Here is a 5,487-nt window from a genome sequence, read left to right as displayed (position 1 = left end):
TACATATTCTGTGTTTCTTTTCATCTGGTATGGAAAATGAGGAAGTGTGAGTGTCAAGTGACCTGACAACAACAGAGGTTTGGATTTCAGTCAGAGAGAGCAGTGTGCTTTGGATTGATCAGATCCCAGGCGAGAATGAAAGACAATTTTTATATTAGGCATTGGAGTACACATCCAGGGCCTTCTAAAACAGAATGAGATCATGTGCTTTCCAAACTAAAGACTCAAAACTTCTCTCTTTAACACTCCAAACACACCAATTGTAAATGTGAGGAAACTCATGGAAATACAGACACAAGAAGTCATAGAACATGTCCTGATGCTGAAACTCTAAGGTAAGTTCAGTGCTATTGCATCACCATGTAGTGCTGTTTTGGGAGGTTTGAAGTTGGATGTGGCTTTGATAGAATCAGAAGGTAAGCCTATCTAATTGCAAGTACTGACCTAGGTGAAAACCCGTACAACACTATAACATCAAGTCAACCTTTATTTCAGTTAATGAAGATTCTGAAATCTCTGATCCTGACAGAGGAGAAAAATAGGAAATCTCACCCCAGTCACTTCAGTCAGGGAGAACTGAATATAGTTTTAAATGTGAGAGCAAGATAACACCAATTCTCTCTATTGCATCCTCAAGGTCGAATTCTTTATCTCAGTGGGGTGTCATTGGTTCCTGGCACACAAGGTGGCCACCTAAAGGTCTACCCACTTTATCTTCTGGTTCATAACAGTGTAGCCAGTCAATCCTGATTGTAGCTTAATGCCACTGTACCTTTCAGCTGTGCCTGGACTCTTTCATATATTACAAGCCAAAGGCAGGCAGGGCATTTATTTTCAGCTGGAGAAAAAGGTAGGAAATGTGACCTCACATGCTTTTCATCTCAACTATTCAGATGTTGATCAACAAATGTGAAAAGCTTTCCCTAGCTATGCTACTGCTACATAAACATCAGGGCTGTTCTGGGAGATTTTAAAAACTTATAAGAAACTGCAGTATTCCAAATGAGGAAGCCAAGAATTACTTCTGAAAATGCATAGGTTAATTTATATGCTACTTTTGAATCAATTCTTCCAAGACAGATGCTTTTGCTCTTTGAAGTAATGCAGTTTTGCCAAAAAATCTGAAATCTTAGAAAGCACTCTAAAGTAGCTAAAAGAGACTGGTATTTTAATCAACTAAATTGCTTCCTTCATTTTTTCAACTACCTTTCATCACCTAAAAAATTAGACTTACACTTCTGTTCAGATCAGAAGTGGGCTATTGAATGCAAACCCCCCACTGTTCCCACTGACTGCATTTTGGTTCACATCACACAACTTCAGAGTGCACAAAGTGGTTTCCTTCAGGATGAAACTCAACCAGAAGTTGTGATCTGGGAGCACTGCTAATGCACACCAACCACTAAAGGGAACTCGGTCCATAGAATCAAACTAGAGCTGAATAGACTATGCCTGACACGTGTTAAGGCAGATGCCTCAATACCAACTGATCTGCTCCTACTGCATCTCACTGCCTTTTAAAACACACCTAGCTTCAAGAATTGCTTGCAAGTTTCATAGAGAAAAGGCTTCTTAACAGAAATTAAATCACTGACTGCTTATCCAGTCTCAAAAATTGGACCTGATTTCAGATGTATCAAAGCTCAGACCTGTTTGCTCAAGACTTCTGGTTCAAATTCCTATAAACCATATCAAGGAGAATAACTCTGCAGCTGTGTATAGATCTGACTTGCTTGTAAAAGACATGTACTTGATTTAAACTCCCATTTTAGGGGTCTTTTTCACTAGGATAAGACCATTATTTTCCTAGTGGGTTCATAAATTTATAAATGAAATGGTGGGAAATAAAATGTTTGCTGGCATGTATCCAGCAAATTTTCTCTCTGAAGGCAAGCATACTCTGCAGATTTATCCATTTCTGTTTCTGTTTTCTGCTCTTGTCATCCAAGCAAGCTATTCAGATAGCTTCTTTGAAACTGTTAATGAGAAATCTCCACAGGCAGATTATTTTTATCTTTTTGTAAGTGCATGAAGTTTTGAAATCAACTGCAAGTCTTCAGTTTATGGTCAGCACCATCAACTAAAATCTTTGCCTCCACAGCATATGCTGAATAAAAAATGTTATCTACACAATGAATTCACTAAGGATTTTGTTTCTATATATGGTAAAGCATGTTTGGTTAGAGTTCTCAGTGAGTGTTTGTAGTTACATGCACTCTACCTAATCCTCCCTCTCTGCATACCAGAGTAAGATCCAAAGATCAATAAAGCTTTTAGGAAGAGTCTTGAAAGATTGTATATTATATTATATTACTTTGAAAAAAACCACTCTCTTTGGCACACTAGGGGACAGTTGTCCAAAATGAACCTTCAAGGAAATACTGGTTTATGCAGGGTAGACAAAATTACAGCTGTGTTAGAGTGACAAATCACAAAACACAGAAGCTGTAGAATAGTTAAAGATTATTACTTTTACTCAGAAAACAAAATATTCCCCAAATACCAACAGGATTCTGAGAGGAAAATTCTCTTGCAAGGTTTTTACAATTTTTCTTTTCATGTTACTGTTCAAACACAGATTTATATAGAGGACTCATTCTCTGTATAATTATTTTTAAAAATAGTATATTGTTGATTTGAGAAAATTTTAATTATCCTGTAAAAACAGGAGCTTATAAAAAGTTAAATATTAATTAGACCAGATATCCAAGGAGATATGACTGGAATAATATGTTCAATGACAATAAAATAATAGATGCAGCCAATTGTCTCCACACATTTAGGCCAGAACCAAGTTTCTGTATTACAACAAAGAACAATGTTCAGATTTTATGCAAAACCTGTAGGGTGTCAGTAGCAACACTTTACAGTCCTGGCACAAAGCACAGAAATATCCAGTTCATTTGCAATGAGAAAGGAATCTGAATTTCCCAGCACCAGCTTTGCAGGGTAATTATGAGGTGCTCACAGGCTGTGCACAGGAAGCATAGGAATAGGTACTTTTCTGTGAGGGAGAGTAAATCTCAAAGAGAATCTATGACTGAACAAATGACAATCAGTCTTTCACTCTACTTACAGACAAAATATCCTTTTCATATATTGACTATCCCGCTTGTGTAGAAGTCATTCAATGCTTTATTAAGAAACTAATGCTATTTAATAACCATGTTTCTGAATGAAATTTCTCTATTATAATTAGCAGTGTCACAAATAATTCTCACCACTTCTTTACTTTGTGCAATTTGGACTTCTCACATTTTTACTTCCATATCTTGCACATTTAAGAAAGTTGAGAGTGGAATAAAACTGCCAAATATGAGACACTTAACTAAGACACTTTTATTCTGGCTTTCTATTATTTTCCAAGTATTTCATTCCTTTCTGTTGTTCTACTGTTGCAAATTCCCTCAATTTCATTTTAATTTCACTGCAAGAGTGTCCCTATATTCCAAATCATGGTCATGTTTACAGAGAGCTTCTGTTCACTGCTCCAGATCTCTTGCACCTCTTTCAGCAAGCCAGTTCAAAACTACACACAAGCAGGACACAGGAAAACACTACTTGTTTCAAAATTCAATTATTCCACTGATTACCTTACCTCATCCTACAAGGAAAGCATATATTCCAAGATTACTCAGAAGCAGAAATGGTCCAACTCTATCAGCCACTGTATTGAGAATTAAAAATAATTGGTAGCCTACAGTTTAAAATTCAGACTAAGCAGACAAGGTAGTTACAGTACAGAAGCAAAAATGGCATGATGACTTATAAACATTTTTTCACACAAGGTTAGTGGACTGAAGTTGAAATAAAGAAGCTTTAAGAATTGTAAAGTGAGAGAAATACACAGTAATCACTCAGCACAAAGAAAGAACATATAGAGTGTGAAAACTAGTCATACACCAAACACCAGCAAGATCTTTTATCAGCTGATCCAATTAGTGGCTGGCTCATAACAATTTCTGTCTTCCCTAAGTAAAAAATGAATTGGAAAAAAGAGAAACCAGTTAAGGATCCTGCATTGTATTAACAGGACTAGTTCTTTAAACTTCTGCTTGGGTATAAATTAATGTATGGTTACACAATCTCAGGAACTTCAGAAGATTCATTAATCCTAATACTGGAGCATAATTCTAAAAACATGTGCTTGTTACTTCTCTGACTCATCGTTCATCCAACTGTTTCCATTCTGGCCTGTTATGAAATTCTTCTTTATGAGCACATGCACCACCCAGCTCTGGTAATGGCCTTCCCTACATACTTCCTCTTCTCTGCTTATTAACAACTGGCCTTTCTGAATCCAGAGCTACTCTCACCCTTGACAAAGTATGAAAGTGTAATGTTTCAGAAATACACACTGACACACAGTGCTGTTTTTCCTTACATGTCCACAGAAATGCCAACGAGGTAAGTTCCCATATTAAGGATGAGGTTTTAGTCACCTCCATGATATTTTTCTTTGAAAAATATGCCTAAAAACAGATGGGGCTTTTGATGTCTGTTAGCAAAAATTGCAGCAGTTATTGTCCTGCTCTAGGCTGCTCTAGGCTCAGTAAGGACTGAGTAAAATGTGCTTACACTGGTAACATCTGGGCAAATAACAAGCTGTCAAAACAATCATGGGTCTACTGCGGCATGTAAGGAACAAAAAGCAAAACCTTTGAGGCATTCAGAACACAATGTTGCACTAGATCTCACCGCTGTTTGCCAAAAGGCTTTTCATGGCAATTAAATCTCCTGGAAACAAAGCCTCCTCCTAAATGCTGAAATGGCTCAAATTCATGTTCTCAACAAAATTCATGTTCTCAACAACAAGACATAATACAGAAAAGTAGGACAATCTCTTTTTCCCAAAATTTCAATGTCAAGCAAAAACATTGTGTCTAATTTTATATTTAATTTACCAATAACAGAGCATGCTGGATACATGGTACAAAACAATTAGTAGAGCAGAACAGTATGAATATTTACACTCATACAGATTCCTATTTGAAAGTGGGCAAGTTTGCCAATAGTGGTGATACCAGAATGCTGTTTTGAATGTATCCCTTAAATTACTCGGCCCTTGATACTTCAGACATTGCTGGAGAGGTCAATTTACACCACGAGCTCTGACTCATACACTGCCTCTCAAGCTAGAGAATCAAACTGACATCTCCAAGTATTTAACAGATTTTGTCTCTGTGATCACCCGGTCAGATCCCAATGCCTCACACACTTGTGCATTCACTCCTATCATGTTTCAATAAACCTGTCAAGCTTGCACCCGTTCAAAGGTTGGTGGAACATGTCTACTGATCACCTCACAATAATCAACAAGTGGCAGCTGTGCCTGTAGCTGATTCTAACATTTCTATCATAATGAGGGATGTAGACAAAGTTCCCTAGCTGTTCATATTTAGCCTGTATTTCTTTAAGATTCATGAGGCTATAAAGACCTGAGTCATGCACTCTCAAGGCAGACTGCCATCTGATACTGTAAGTTAT

The sequence above is a fragment of the Ammospiza caudacuta genome, chromosome 4, assembly GCF_027887145.1.
Source record: "Ammospiza caudacuta isolate bAmmCau1 chromosome 4, bAmmCau1.pri, whole genome shotgun sequence".
NCBI classification, from domain to species: domain Eukaryota; kingdom Metazoa; phylum Chordata; class Aves; order Passeriformes; family Passerellidae; genus Ammospiza; species Ammospiza caudacuta.
The sequence above is the reverse complement of the archived record's forward strand: the minus strand, read 5'-3'. Positions refer to the sequence as shown.